General features: G+C 42.2%; 1 protein-coding gene across 4 annotated transcripts in view; it reads left to right on the top strand.

Annotated features, from left to right (window-relative positions):
* The first annotated feature begins 217 nt into the window (after nt 1–217).
* The window catches only part of ZBTB46 (zinc finger and BTB domain containing 46), a 55679-nt gene continuing 39125 nt past the window's right edge, over nt 218–16771 (top strand). Inside the window, exons 1-2 of one of the 4 annotated variants that reach the window (XR_014157909.1) lie at nt 219–544; nt 1957–2206. The gene's annotated coding sequence lies outside the window, so the exon portion shown is untranslated. Of the gene's footprint in view, nt 545–1956; nt 2207–16771 lie in introns of all 4 variants that reach the window. The other 3 variants (XM_081867688.1, XM_081867689.1, XR_014157908.1) reach the window with 3 other exon arrangements.

The following is a 16771-nucleotide window of genomic DNA, read 5'->3' as shown; positions in this document are numbered from 1 at the left end:
TCGCGCGCTCTCTCAATCCCCGGCCGGCGCGAGGGGAGGCTGGGTGGGCGGGGCCTCAGCCGACAGAAAGAAAGAGATGGGGGGGGGGAAGACTCCGCCTGTGCTCAGCTACGCCCAATCAGCGACGCGGCTGCTGGACTTCGCCTTCCCCTCAGCTCTTCCTTTTCCACAGGAGCGCCGCCCACCCTTCGCTTGGCCACGCCCACCTCTAGTCGTGTGGGGTTTTTTTTTTATTGCCGGCTCGAGCGCGGCGGCCCCTCCCCCCTCCCCTTCCAGGGCCAAGTTGTGAGGGGAAGTGGAGCGCGCGCGCCTCCTTTCCCTCAGGAGGAGGGGGGGGCAGGGAAGAAAGCGAGGCGGGAGCGCGCACCAGCTCGCTCTCTTTCCCTCCCCACACATCTCTCTCTCCCCCCCCCAACAATCGTGTCCCCCCCCCTCTCTCTCTCTTCGCCCGACCCCCCCCCCCTTCACACAACTCATGAAGAGAAAGACGCGGAGTGCGACCGTGTGGAGCCAGCGCTCCGGCCGCGCTCCTCATGAAGCGCAGGTAAGAGAGAGAGAGAGAGAGGGGGGGGGGACAGGCAGAATAAACAAACAAAACAATTTAAAAATAAATAAATAAAAATACCCGCTTTCTATTTATACATCTTACAAGGTTACCAATAATATCGCCACCCCTTTATTCCCTTCTTCTTCCGTGCTCGACGGGCGACCTCTTTCTCTGCCCTGAGGCGATTTTCTCTGTAATTGGGGGGGGGGGTGGGGGGGTTGTTGTTTCCTAATGAGCCTTAAGCGCTCTACAAAAACTTGCTTTTTAAAATTTTATTTCTTTTAAAAAACGCGCCGTCCCCACTTCTGAACCGCATTGGGTTGCGCTCCCGCTCGCGATACTTTTTCCTCCTTCTCTTTATTTCGAGGAAAAGTATGTTTTGAAAGACCTGGCAACTCGGTCCCCTCGGGTCTCTTCTGCGTGGATTTCTTTATGGCGCGCAGCGGCGCGTTTTCAAAGTCTCCTATTAACCTAGTTCCCTGTAGGGAGAGTTTTGGGTTTTTCTTGGTGGGGGGGGGGGAGGACTTTTCACCCCCCCACACCACCACCACACACCCCTTCTCTCTAGATAGTGTGGGGTGAGATAGATAGATAGATAGATAGATATCTGAAGACTGGGTTTTTAAAAATATACAGGGTCACTACCAATATTTCAGCTTGCAATTAAAATCTATCTATCTATCTATCTATATATATGTATGTATATGTATATATGTATATGTATATATGTATATATGTATATGTATGTATGTATGTGTGTGTGTGTGTATATATCTATCTATCTATCTATAGATAGATATACACACACACACACATACACACACACACACACACACACACACACACACACACTATGGATGGGGTTTCATTTGGGGGACAGCAGAGAAGAGAAATTGACCTTTGGGGGGCAGTTGAATGAGGGCATCGGGTTCCCTTCTCCCCCCCCCTCCTCCTGCCCCCCCTCTCCTAATTGAAGGCAAAGGATACTCGTTTCGCCCCCTCCCTCTCTGTCATGGATTTTAGCCCCCCCCCCAACCCCTCGCTCGCCCGCCCAATGGGAGGTTCGTGGGGGCCGCGCGTCCTCCTTGCGCGCGGCGCACGCACGCTGTGCCTGTTCCCTGAGATATGCTGGAAGGGCAGCTGGGTAAAATCCCAGCTGGAGGGTGGGACGTGGTTGGGGGGCGGTTTGGCTGAGATGACTTTCCCACCCCCCTGTGTGGGGAAGGGGCATGGAGCTCCTCTGATCTTCCTTCACCTCGGGACATGATGCCTTATTTGGGGCTAGGTGGGTGGATAGATGGGGGACAGCTCTGTGACTGGCAGGGTTTAACCCCCCTCCCTGCTTCTCTCCCACCCCCTCTCTCCTCCTCTTCTCCCCCCACCCCACCCCTCCCTCTAACCTCCAAAAGGGGAATTTTCCAGCTGGTAATTTCTGCTGCGTCAACACCCAGCTCAAGGGAGTGGAGAGGAGACAAGGGGGCATGTTAACAGCAGCTCCACTTCGTGAAATAGCAAGCCTTTCCATTCTGGTTCGATAATTTTATTGGAAAAGCAAACAAAAAACACCCCACAGCGTTTAAAAATAAGCATCTGTGCAAGTTGGACCCAAGAGCTTGACAAGAGAGAGTGGCTCAAAACTGCTTGGAAGAAAGGGATGAGGTAATAATACTGGTGAAACATGTTGTATATTTCTCCTTCGCTTGCTTTCTCTTTCTGCCTCTCTAAAGCCAGGCCTGTTTGGGGTTATTGTCTCCCCCTGAAGTCAGGCACCGATCGGCTGGCCTTTCCTCCATTTTAATTGCAAGCTGAAATATTGGTAGTGACCCTGTATATTTTTAAAAACCCAGTCTTCAGAATAATGCTTTCCCTGCCTAAAGCTGGAGGAGTACATAATATGCTAAGTGATAAGTAAGGGAATTGATTTGAAAATGTTGCATACAGGTAGGGAACATTTTATGAAGGGGGTGTCAACACCCCAAAAGAATAATTTGTAGGGAGAGTAAAAGGTTTCCTTTAAAAAACAACAACAACCTAAAGGTGATGGTAGAAGTTTTTAAGTTGTAGATTGCCTTTTTATGTCTGTAAATAGGTTGTCAGTTCTGTAAAAGTCATGCAAGTAGCATCTGATAACTCAATCCCAGACGACAAATAAGGAATTAACCAGATTTCCAGGACTGTTAACAGTGGGAGGATTCCTTCAATTTAAAGACAGCTCCTTGCTGTACTGCTGGAGAGCCAGAAATAGATATAATAGAACTATTGTGTGCAGTAATGTATTTTTGATGTGTCAAGAAATATAGAAACAAAGGTCAGTTTTACTAGGAGATATTTCTTAAAATTAGCTTTCTCTGTATTCAGTCAAGGTATTTATTTAGCATGGATTAGAGACAAGGTTGTTATCAGCAGTGTTTATATATATGCTAATAAGGAAGTGTGTTTTGCAAACAGTGTTTTGCAGGCACCTGTACTGAAGTTATTGTATGCATTTTAATACTTGAGTCATTTCAAATGTTTAGTTGCATTTTCTAAATATATGTTGTACACTGGCATTTTAAGTACCACTACATATACTGTAACTTGGTTCCCTACTTTTACTGCTTCTATTTTAAGGGGTTTTCTTTGAGAAGAGTATTCTATTTTGGTAAAAGGGAAAGCTAGACACGGCTTTCTTGCCACGAGACAGACAAAAGCTGCAGTTTTACAAAAACTTTGGAAATTGCACGATATCCCCCCCCCCCCCGCCAGCTCGGTGAACTAAAGTTTGGCAGTTTATACTGTGTCACTTTAAATACAGTAGTATTTCAGGGATAAAGGGAACCACTCTTAGCATTTGACAGCCAATTCTGTTTTATTGATTGGCTGTGCTGAACTGAATTAATAGCAGTTGAATGCAGCTATTGCTTGTCAAGTTCTCAGTCTTGTAGTCCTTTCATGATATGGGGTGTGTATGCATTTAGAGTCTTAGACTTTAGAGCTTACTGTTAACCACAGTTTTCCACATAGTGAAAAATTATCCTCTGGTGTATTACAAGTTAACAAAGGAGAGCCTTATGGGACAGACAGGATCTACAAAACAGTATCCAGGTCTTGATTAACTAGAACTTGCATTTCTCCAGCCTGAAAATAATGAGCAAATCTGACAGTGAAATCCTAATGCATGTTTACTTGGAAGTAAGTTTTGCTGTGTTCAGTTAAGCTTACTCCCTAGTAAGTGTGTTTAGGCTTGCGGTATGAGATACTAGTGTCGATTGTTATTTAAAGGATGATGAAAAGCTAATTTTGCTCTTAGTAGACTACTTATTGGAATCATATTGTTACAGCTTTTGATTAGGCTATGATGTCCTGTTTACTCCATGAAGCCATATCTAAATAAGTGAGAATGATACAATTATGCATTGTAAATTAATTGGATCTGTTTCTTCTCTTTCATATGACATTATTTGCTAATTAAACAGATATAATAACTATTTTAATAAATGATGTATGGCAATATACAGGTCAGATTTTGGAATTTCAGAGAACAGAGGAAATGGGCCACATTGTCCCTATGGCTTGTGTTTTCTAGGACATCCATACAGTAGAGCCTATGTCCTTCTCTTCCAGGTTGTATATTAGAAAAGCTTTGAGTAGCTTACAGAAACAACCTTGGCATACTTTATTGGGTGGATAGCCTAAGCGAAGTGAGGCTTCAAACCTAACCTACTTACCTGAGTACCTGGGAGTAAACCTCATTGAATTGAATGAGACTTACTTTTGAGTAGACACTGCTAGGATTGCAGCCTTAATTACAAACTACCGGTAGGTGCCTGCTTGGTCTGGTATTGTTTTGATATTGGCTTGACATACTCTAAAATACATTTCTTCTTGCCTTTACTTCCTCATGAAAGCTTTTGCTTTTCATTGCAATATTCACCATTCCTTCAAGGTTTTATTAATAAAAGTACAGTATGCATAGTTTTTGTTTCATAACTTTTTGCCTTTCTAGCTTCTTAAACCAAAATTATTTTCATGAACAGCCCACATCTCCTGAGCAGTGATCCTTTTTTCAACTGAGTTCTGTTTGCTTCTTTTAGCAACATGGCTTTCCTGCATTATTTGTAGTGTGAACTAATCCTTGTTACTATATTCTTAATTTAATTGGTAAATAAAAGGATAAAAGGGGCTTAGTTTAAATCTCAAAAGGCTCCCTGAAATTCAAATAGTTATCCTTTACACTTATAATTCCCTGAACTCTGAAGCTTTGTACCTATGCCAGAAAACTTTGACACCCTGCACAATAGGATTAGCTGAATATTTGTTGTGTACTCAAATATTTGTTGTCTTATCTTAAACTAGGCAGTTTAAAGGTAAGACATAGTAGGCTTCCCAATCAATTGATCAGTTTCCCCCCGAAATGGAAAGAATGCAAAATTAAATTCTTAAGAAAGTATGTAGTAATTCACAGAAGCTAGCATAATGGATTTGCCAATAATAAATCCCGCTAAACTAATATTATCTCTATCTTGTATTACTTTACTAGAAAACTTAGCAGACACTGGGAATTATGTGGATGCAGTTTAGCTTGATTTCAGCAAAGCACTCGACAAAAGTTCTCTGTGATATTTTGGTTAGCACATTGGTTCAGTGAAAGCTGCCAATGGTACTGTCAGATTCACAGCTGGTTGCAAAACAGTATTTGAAGTGGAAAGGGATCTCAACACAATTGTTCCCAAGTGCCTTCTCAGACAGACACTATGGATCTTACAGATCTCCATAGTCTTCTGGGGAGTTGTGGGCAATGAAACAGGATGGACTATGGTGTAGCACAAGTTGGGTAAATCCTGAAACACATATGACTGAACACAGCTAATGAGCATACAGTTGTGGTTACTATGTGGCTGTGATGGCAGTGAAGAGCTTCACTTCTGCCACCATTGCAGCTTGCAGTAGGCATTCAAAAGCTTATACACACAGTGAAGGGGCCATTTGTATCTGTCCCAATTAAGGAGATGATTGGAGGCATTCTGTGACAAATTTGCTAAGCACTTTGAAGATAAAATTGCTTGAATCCATACAGAATTAGATACTGTAGTTAGAAACTAGTCTTGTGGATGTGTCCAGAACACCATCTGGTTAAGTTTTATTGAATCAGTTTCAGTTATTATGGCCTGAGGATGTGGGCAAGCTTAAAGGGATTCAGCCTACTGCATGTCTCCTTTGCTAATAAAAGCTAATGTTGAGGGCTGAGAAGGTGCCAGTGGCTTTAAAAGAGGCACTTTCTTTAAACCTGTAGTTGTTAAATAAATACCGCTCCTTGGGCAAGGTGCTTAAGAAATTGATGGTGGTGCACCACCAATTTCAATCCCATTCAGTCCTGTCTGAATCAGGAGAAATAGTGCAGGTGCTGACCTGATATTTCAAGGTGGTAATGGGCTAGGTATGGGTCAGTAAACTGAATCCAGACATAATGGAGATGCTATGGGTGGGCTTTTATGGAGTTTGGTAAGACAGCCTGACCTGGATGGGATAGTCCCTTTAAGGAACAGGTCTGTAGCCTGGGTATGTGTACACTTCCGGAGTCATCTTTGTCACTTGAAAGTCAGGTGGCTTCATGATTAGAAGTGATTGTTCCCAGTTATTGATGGTTCACCAGACATAGCCTTTCCTGGACAGGGATAGCTCTGATAGTTTTCGGATTGGACTATTATATTGCAATACATTCTTATGTGGAGTTGCCCTTCAGTGGTCTGGAATTTGCAACTGGGAAGTGCCAATGGTTGCTCACACCTACAGTATTTTGAAATACTTGCACTAGCTGCCAGTTGTCTTTCAGGTGCTTATGATGACATTTAAAGCCCTGAATGGCCTGGGTCCCAAATATCTGAAAAAAACACCTCCTCCCATACCCTGCTCTATGATTTGCAGATCAAATTATTTTGGTGGTTCCTAAACCTAATGTGGTCCACGGTGTAAGTGCTTGTGGCAGGACATTCTCTGAAGTGGATCCACACCAATGGAATGAACTATCCTTCCATACCTCAGCTTTACTTGTTTTCTACTGGTAGTTGAAGATGTACCGGTACTTCTTTGTCTAGTGGGGCAGGGGTAGTGTTGAGATTCACTGTAGAACTGGGTATAAGTGTTTTTGTTTGTTTGTTTTTTGCTGTTGCTGCTGCCTGCAATTTTTTACTGTAAATTTAATTGATGAATTTCATTTTGTTTCTACAATATTAAATTTTGGGCTATTTTTTCTCTCATACATATTCTGCTCTGGCATCTTTGAGTGAAGGAGGTATATAAATTACATATTGTTAAAGTAAGTTTAAAATAAATAGTATTATTAGATAAGTACAATTAAGGGGCAGGATTCTCCTAACAAGCCTTATCGGGGAAGTGTGATGCAAGGACTTTCACAAAAGTGCTTTCCCCCACACCAGAATTAGCTTCGGGAGGGGCATCGAGAGAACCTCCAGAACAGTTCATGGGAAGAGGATCATTCTGTCTGCTAAGCTGAATTGCTTGTGCAGATGGAATGTTTGTCATAGGGCAATGTTGAGTTCCACTCAGGGTTTTTTGACTCAACTCCAGCATTCACTTTCATATCCACATGGAAGTGTCCAGCAAAAATATTTTGACTGGTGTGTGGCATGATAAATCTAGGCCAGTGGCGTAGCGTGGGTTGTCAGCACCCGGGGCAAGGCAAGTAATTTGCGCCCCCTAACCCATGGATTTGCCCTAACCCCAGATGTTGCGCCCGGTGCGGCCGGCCCCCCCTGCACCCCCCACGCTACACCACTGATCTAGGCTGCTTCCATCGAGAGCCATAAATAAATTCTTAGATCTGCAGTAATTTGCTATCTACTCATGGGCAAAATTGTTGGTGTTTGACATGTCTGCTAGAGGTTTATACTCATCTTTCTTTTATGTGGTCTTGGGTTCCACAGAGACACAAATTGTACATTGGGCATTTAGCAAGAAGCTGGTCCTGACTGTTGAAACTCCTGGCCGTGGGGCGGGGGGGATCTGAGAAATCACAGGCCGATTAGCGTAACATCTGTTCCATAAAACTTGGTGGAAAACATTATTAAAGAAGCATATAGAGGAAGAAGCCTTGCTGCATAAGGACCAGTGTGGCTTCCACAAGGGCACATCGTGACTAACCTGAGAGCCAGTGTGGTGTAGTGGTTAAGAGCGGTAGTCTCCTAATCTGGGGAACCGGGTTCGGGTCTCCGCTCCTCCACATGCAGCTGCTGGGTGACCTTGGGCCAGTCACACTTCTTTGAAGTCTCTCAGCCCCACTCACCCCACAGAGTGTTTGTTGTGGGGGAGGAAGGGAAAGGAGAATGTTAGCCGCTTTGAGACTCCTTAAAGGGAGTGAAAGGCGGGATATCAAATCCAAACCTTTTAGAGTTCTTGGAGAGTCTTAATAAGTAGTTAATCTAATTCTCATCTGACCCATGTCTGATCTATTGGCCTTTACAGTCTCTGGCCATGGTTGAGGCAGAGCTTGGGGACATCAGTTAAAGCTCAGATTAACTAAGGCAGAGAATAGTTGGTTGGTAGGCCATTTTGAATAGGAGAAACTTGCTAGTTACTGTTGAAGTTGGTTCTCCTGTGGTCATGCATTCTTGGGTTATGTCCCTGGCATTTTAATCTTCAGATTGTAGTTTAGAGCAGCCACAGTCTTTCAAACAACTTTTGTGAGAAGGCTGAGACCATCTCAATGGTTACTACAGTAGCAAACATGGTTTTTTGTATGCACATCTGGTGGTGGAAGTTAATGTAGAATGTGGTGGCTGAGGTTTGCTGACAAAGTCAACTTCTATGACTCCATTCCTCTACATGCCAAAACTTAAGATTTGATTTACTGTATCTCCCATTTCTGTCCTCCAATGTTTTCTGTTGCATTTGCTTGGAGTACCATTCTCCCCCAACAGCTTCATGGGCCTTTCCTGTCTGATTCATCTCTTGCATTCACCTATCATTTTGTGTCAAATTTCATTTCCATAATTGTGTTGAAATCAGCGATGCCTTATACCAGGGGTCTGCAACCTTTAAGACAAAGAGAGCCACTTGGACCGAAGAAAAAAAAACTGGGAGCCGCAAAACCATTGCGACATTTAAAACAGTGGGGAGTGTTGGGGCACACAATGCACCTCCTCCCCTCGCTAGTATCCGCCCTGGAGCCGCGGCAAAGGTGTAAAAGAGCCACATGCGGCTCCGGAGCCGCGGGTTGCCGACCCCTGCCTTATACAGACAACTACAGTGGTGCCTCGCAAGACGAAATTAATCCGTTCCGCGAGTCTCTTCGTCTAGCGGTTTTTTCGTCTTGCGAAGCAAGCCCATTGACAGCTTAGCGGATTAGCGCTATTAGCGGTTTAGCGGCTTTTAGTGGATCAGCTGATAAGCAGCTTAGCGGCTTAGGAAAAGGGGGAGAAAAGGGGAAAAAACCCGCAGGAACTCGCAAGACATTTCGTCTTGCGAAGCAAGCCCATAGGGAAATTCGTTTTGTGAAGCGCCTCCAAAACGGAAAACCCTTTCGTCTAGCGGGTTTTCCGTCTTGCGAGGCGTTCGTCTTGCGGGGCACCACTGTACCGGTAAGTGTGGCAATTGGCAAGACAACTATAAAGAAGTTGACACACTGGGACCTGCATGCATTATGAACTGCTATCTACTTTTTCTTGCACTGCCAAAGAATTAATCTTTGTGTGTATGCAACAACGGCAGCAAGGATACTCATTGCAAAAAACTGGAAAACTCAAGATCTACCCACACTGGAAGAGTGGCAGATGCAGCTGATGGACTATATGCAACTGGCCGAGATGACTGGCAGAATCCGAGACCTGGGAGAAGAGAGGATTGAGGAAGACTGGAAGAAATTTAAGATGTATTTACAAAAACATTGTAATTTGGTTGAATGTTAAGAAGGATGCCAGATTATAAAAAATTGGCCACCACTAAATTAGATTCTGAATTTGATGATAAGTGAGATTAAAGAAAACATAAATTTTATGGAGAATTGCTAGATTATACTTAAATGAGTGGATATAAGATCGTAAACAAGTTGATAATTTGCTTGGAAAAACCTTTTAACGAAGTAAATGGGAGCGGGAGACGTGAGGGAGTCCAAAGAAGTGAGGAAACTACGTTGCGATAGAAGTAAGATTGTTTATTATTGGTGTATTTGTATTCAAAAACTCTAATAAATATTTATAAATAAAAAAAAAGAATTAATCTTTGTGTGACTGTGCTTTCTATGAACCAAAAGCTCACAGCAAAAGCATGTAGGATGAAGTACTGAAACTTCTGCTATCAGAATTTTACCAGAATTGTTGGTCAGGGGTCACCAACCTAAGGCCCATGGGCCAGAAGCAGCCCGTGGAGGTCGTTTGACCGGTCCACGAGCTGCCCCTGAACTGAACTGCCCACTCGCGCGCTGTGCTAAACGAGCGTGGCGCGGGGACTCGCATCCGTGGCACCGGAAATTGCGTCTGCGCACTTGCAGACTCCAGAAATCACATCTGTGCAGAACTGAAAATCACAGGCGCGCGTGGAAGATCCGGCCCACAGAGGGATCTTCCACAGGAAGATAAACCTTGCTGACCCCTGTTGTAGGTGGACTGGGTATTTAATGAGTAGGGATGATACCAGAACTCTTTTGCTGGTTTTGTAGTATCTTAACTTCTTCTTTTTTTTTGCTTTATGATAATATTATTTATTAAAGTGCAAGGAAGATAAGAAATCCAAATACTTCCCATTTTAAGTCTCATTTCTGTGAAGTGTAGGAATGTGGGAAACTGCTTTATATCAAGTCAGATCCTTAATCCAGCTGGCTTAGTATTGTTGACAGAGACTGGCAGCCATTCTCCAGAGTTTCAGACAGGAGCCCTTCCCAGTCCTATCTGAAGACACGAGGGATTGAACTTGGAAGCTTTTGCATGCAATGTTAGTTCCCCTGCTGCAATCCTAACCACATTCACTTTGATGGAGTGCATACTGCCAAATAATCACATAGCTTAAAGTAAGCTAGTATCTTTGGCTAGCTTCTATTTTTAATTTTTAGTAATGGTTTAACAAATCTAAATCATCTCAAATATCAGGGGGGAGGTGGGGAAGAAAGGAGCATTGACTTCCATAATTGAATGTTGTTGTGCTTTGTCCAGATGTCTAATGGAACTTAGAAGACGTGGGTTGACTGTATCTGGACATCTTGTGATCTCTCTTTCTCTCCCCCCACTTCTCTTTCTGAAAGACTGTTGCAGAATAGCTTTTGCACCTAAATTCATTAACAAAATTCACTGTTACAGTTTTATTGTGTGATACCTATCCATCCATCCGGGGGTCTGCCTGCTTTTTACATATCCAGAAACTGTAGAAAGTACACTTGTAGTGGATGGAGAAAAATGAAAAATAATCAAAGCGGAGATGTAGAAATTTTCTGACTACAGACACCTATACTGCAGTTATATCATGTTCTATTGTTGCTCTGGCTTTAAAAGTTTCACACATTGCCAATTGATCTGTTTAAACATATCATATTTCTACTAGAGATAAAATTTGATTTGTGATGAGAAAAAAAGTTGTGTTTATAAAACTGGAATATACACAATGGAATAACTGAACTTGAAATAAATTTTGATAACTATTGCTAGCTTGGCAGGGAAACTAGATGTTACTGCAGCTAACATTTGTGTCAGAACCCATGTAACTGATTTCCTTGTTTAAAAATGTAGGGGTGTTGAAAGTAAAGCATGGGTGGGGGAATAGTGCTGAAACTTCCACTCATGTTTTGTTCTCCATGCTCACAGTATGGTTCTTTGAAGAGAACTAACACCCACCTGTAGGGGAAGAAGCAATTTTTTTAGGGGAGGGAGTATATATGTTGAAAGGGTTCAGGACATCCTCTTTCTGTTTGCATGCTTGCTTGTTTTAAATTGTACACTTCTTCACTCTAGGAAATTCATACAACCCACTTTATGACACATACTTTTGCCATCATAATCCCCTTATAAGGGTGCATATCCACTTTAAATCCATAGCTACATTGTTAAGTTCTTTGTTTGTGATGCAGTTAATCACGGTCAACATTTCAATATGAAATAATAAATAATTCTATGGGGTTTCCTAATTGTGTTTTTAGTCGTATGAGTAACAACTTTATTGTACCTTGTTAAAGGTTCCTCCTTGTGATATCAGCTAGTATTAAGATTAGGTGTCCTAAAAATAAGGTGCCTCTTTCATATTAGGGGTAAGAACCAGAAGATTTGACCTGCAGAAGTTGATAGTCCATGCCTGAGAATTTTTTTGGATTGCATTTTTCAAGACTTGTTCTTTCTCTTCATTAATTTAATTGCAGAACTGTAATTAAATTGTAACTATATCTCTTCAGTTCTATAGAGTTGAAGTTGTTTCTCAACGTTTGATTGACCTACAAAGAGTCAGTCAAACGTTGAGAAACGTTTGAAAAGAACTACATTCTTTTGCATGCACCACACTGCACAATTCAGTAGTTCTGTTATTATGGCATTTTGTAGCATGGAGTGAAGCATATTGAAGAGAAAGGAATTCATAAAAAGATGAGCTGTGTTTGAATAGAATGTTGGGATGAAGTGGAAGTCCTACATTCTCTCATTACCACACTGGAAGGCATTGCTGTGGATTCTGATTTCACAAAAAGCCTGACTCTTGATGTACATTTGGCTACTGATATCAGCAAATACTATTGAATGGGACACAGAACACCTGTTAAAACATTTCTCTTTTTCAGCCGGCCCTCTGTTTTTCTCATATAGTATTTAGAAACCTCTGCTAAGTGGTGGCAGTCTAGTCTTCTGTTTGGTATTCCTACACAGATTATGTTCTTAATTGTGGTGAGAGATACCTTTTGTTTTCAGCTGCATTTTTACACTTTTCTGCAGTTTTGCAGAAAATGGGACAATTCACTTAATCTTGAAGGCAACTATCTTTCCATTATCACTGTAAAACAGATAACATGCAGTTCATTAAGGTTTCACCGTGAGAAGTGTGCTTAGTTTCCAAGCATAGTGAAAAGCTCATTTGCTGAACCTCATTTCTTTGGATGCTCCCAAGTTCTGAAAATTCATAGTGGTCATTTATGGTTAGATGTTTTCCTTTAGGACTTCATCTGTCTGGGAAGCAATAGTATGAAGAACAGTGTGCTGCTACTGTCTATGAAGATGTCATTGGGAGACATTTTAAGCTTTAGTCTTAAGATTAAAAATTGTTGCCTTATCTATGGGGTTGACCCTAAGCAAAAACTCGGATTCAGGATTCTGGAAGGTCTGTCACCTTTCTAGCTGCACCGAAATGCTTGCTTCCTCATCCCTGAATCACATTTAACTGTGCTCGTTTGTAATCTATGTATATACGGTTTGTAAAATCTGGACCGTCCACAGTACTGATGGAATTTGAATGTATTCCTTTGTGAAGTGATTGTAGTTGGGAATATTCTATACATTAGATTACTAAGTTGATATTTTTCTAATGGGTGTTTACTTAAAAAGTTAATAGATAGATTGATAGAAGTGATCTCATGTTGCCTGAATACCCTCGAAGGCATTTATGAAATATAATGTACACATTTATTTAAATTCAATTAAAAGCCAGGTTATCAAAAATATTGTTTTTATTACTAAAGTGAAGGGTGTAAATTAAGTTTATAGTATTGTGTCATTTGCATAAATTATTCCCTTTTGCGGATATTGAGCTACTTTGGTGCAAGAATTGAGTTTTTAGCATAGAATCAAAGAACCTGGCCCTAATCCAAGGAAATTTAGTGACACTTGTAAGTCTCAGTAGGTCAACCTAGCAATGACTCATCTCTTATTTTTCATGTTGGCTAATTGGGAAAGGAATAATTATTATAGAAGAAGACTAAATATAACCAAATGTAGAATAGATAGCTGAAGCAGCCAACACACACTGATATACACTTTCTCAGCTAAAGGACATTCAATTATGCTTACCAGTAACTGAACCAGATGTGGTTAAAGCTGGTAAATACCTGGGGGTGGGTGATTGCATTGTGTGATTAGCTGACTTTGTATTTCCAAGAGAAATTATCTAGTGCTAGGGAAGGAGAGGGAGACTAAGATAATGAGTATAATGTCAACAAAGAATTATCTGAAGACATTGGAAGGACACTTCTCGCATGGAAGCTGAATTAATAACAAGCTTAACTCATGACAGTGTAATAGAAAAATAAATTGGATCATAAAGTCATATTGTGTGGAAGCTACTTAACTGCATTCACATGTGTGATTAGGTGTTGGAAAGTTGGCAGAAATTTGCTGCTTGTGCATGTACAGTACTCTTATTCCTAAGAAGTATACAGAATAGATAATAACTTCAGCAGATAATGCATTTTAGTCAGACTTTCTTATACAATGGTCCACCAGTGGGGATCTGCTGTTGTGCTGGAATTTCTGTTTCCTATGCTCCCCCTGTGTGCCCCTAATATCTCCTCAGCTGATTTTGAGAGCATGTGGGAACTGAAGTTCTGTTGCGTGCATGGGAGTCTGTTGTGCCAGTGGAGCTGCTGCATTGGAATATGGCCCACATATTTTTTTTTATTTTTTATTTACTATGGACATGGTTTTGGCTAGAGATTTCTGTAGACAGTTTATCCAAAAGTTTAAAATCTACAAGGCATAGTACAGGTAGGAAAAGGAGAATGTAAAATTTCATTGAAGGAAATTCATTAGAATGGGTGCATTTTAGTAGCTTTTTAAAACAATGGAAAAGTATAAACAGCAGATATCAACTGAGCACAGAAAGTACATGGTATAAAATGGTTCTGTAAGTAACTTGATGATAAATTTAAAAGAAAATGGAATGACTAGTGTCTTATAAAGCTATAAATCTGTACACTCCAGCCTTTTGGGGCTGATGAACACATCTGGAATTTTGAAGTGCTGTGGGCACCAGTCAGAAATGGCAGCTGTGAGTACATGGCACAACACAAAATGGCTGCCACATCTAAAAGAGCAGAAAAAGAGATAGAATCACAAAAAGTGGGCCTACTCCCATCAGCCCCCTCCAAATCAGCCACTTTGCTTTCTTGCATTTCCTTTTCATTGGGATGGTTTTCGTTGCTGCCTCCTGTATAATGTTACGAGCTTCCATCCATAGTTCTTCAGGCACTCTATCCACCAAATCTAAATCCTTAAACCTGTTCCTCACTTCCACTGTGTATTCATAAGGGATTTGATTTAGATTGTATCTTACCCGGCCCAGTGGTTTTTCCTACTTTCTTTAATTTAAGCTTGAATTTTGCTATAAGAAGCTGATGATCTGAGCCACAGTCAGCTCCAGGTCTTGTTTTTGCTGTCTGTATAGAGCTTCTCCATCTATCTGATTTCAGAAAGTGTTCAGAAAGTGGTGGTGGGGGATGAGTGTTCAGACCCCTGGGCTCTCACTTGTGGGGTGCCTCAGGGTTCTGTCCTCTCCCCCATGCTTTTCAACATTTACATGCAGCCGCTGGGAGAGATCATCAGGAGGTTTGGGCTGGGTGTTCATCAGTATGCGGATGATACCCAGCTCTACCTCTCTTTTAAATCAGAACCAGTGAGGGCGGTGAAGGTCCTGTGTGAGTGTCTGGAGGCGGTTGGAGGATGGATGGCGGCTAACAGATTGAGGCTGAATCCTGACAAGACAGAAGTACTGTTTTTGGGGGACAGGAGGCGGGCAGGTGTGGAGGATTCCCTGGTCCTGAATGGGGTAACTGTGCCCCTGAAGGACCAGGTGCGCAGCCTGGGAGTCATTTTGGACTCACAGCTGTCCATGGAAGCACAGGTTAAATCTGTGTCCAGGGCAGCTGTTTACCAGCTCCATCTGGTACGTAGGCTGAGACCCTATCTGCCTGCGGACTGTCTCGCCAGAGTGGTGCATGCTCTGGTTATCTCCCGCTTGGACTACTGCAATGCACTCTACGTGGGGCTACCTTTGAAGGTGACTCGGAAACTACAACTAATCCAGAATGCGGCAGCTAGACTGGTGACTGGGAGCAGCCGCCGAGACCATATAACACCGGTCTTGAAAGACCTACATTGGCTCCCAGTACGTTTCCGAGCACAATTCAAAGTGTTGGTGCTGACCTTTAAAGGCCTAAACGGCCTCGGTCCAGTATACCTGAAGGAGCGTCTCCACCCCCATCATTCTGCCCGGACGCTGAGGTCCAGCGCCGAGGGCCTTCTGGCGGTTCCCTCATTGCGAGAAGCAAAGCTACAGGGAACCAGGCAGAGGGCCTTCTCGGTAGGCTGGAACGCCCTTCCAGCAGATGTCAAAGCGATAAACAACTACCTGACATTCAGAAGACATCTTAAGGCAGCCCTGTTCAGGGAAGTTTTTAACCTGTGATATCTTACTGTATTTTTGGTTTTTATGGAAGCCGCCCAGAGTGGCTGGGGAGGCCCAGCCAGATGGGCGGGGTATAAATAATAAATTATTATTATTATTATTATTATTATTATTATTATTATTATTCGATGCTGCCCATCTGGTGATATCCATGTGTAGAGTCGTCTCTTGTGTTGTTGGAAAAGAGTGTTTGTGATGACCAGCTTGTTCTCTTGGGAGAACTCTATTAGCCTTTGCCCTGCTTCGTTTTGAACTCTTCATTTAATTCTGACATCTGCCTGGTTTTCTCTCCCTTCCCAACAATCACCGTAATCTGTGGGCACTGACCACCCTTAGCCCTAGCTGAGGTTGACGTGAATTCAGCTGTTTCTCGCGCAGGATCTAGTAACTTCTTTCCTGAGGAGTTTCTGCTATAGGATGCTTTGCCTCTACAAACATAATTATCAACACTAGCTTGCTAGGATCTTAAAATTTGATACCTTAACACAGGAAGCTTATCTCAGTCTCTTTTTCTCTGTAGTTGTGGTAAATACATCATACTTTCTCTTGATTAGTTTTGAAAGGTTAATATCCTGGCATGCTATCTTCAAAGCTTCAAGAATATTCAAAGCTATTGAATATTGATGGTCCAAGTTTACATATTCAGTGCAGGCTATTCTCTTGGGCCAAGCCAGATAGGACCTCAAGTGCTTCTTTATATTTAATGTGCAGGTTTTCAAAAGCACAAATAGCATTAGTTGAAGGGGTAATAATTATTGTGTTTACAGCAAGCTGGTAGGGGGAATTTAACTCTTTATTCCCTTGCTGTGTGCCTGAGAAAATCCATTATCTGAAGCTGGTATTTGCATGGCCAGAAAATCCCCCCAT

The sequence above is a fragment of the Podarcis erhardii genome (assembly GCF_964252035.2).
Source record: "Podarcis erhardii genome assembly, chromosome: 6".
NCBI lineage: Eukaryota > Metazoa > Chordata > Lepidosauria > Squamata > Lacertidae > Podarcis > Podarcis erhardii.
This window is presented reverse-complemented; position numbering and strand designations above follow the sequence as displayed.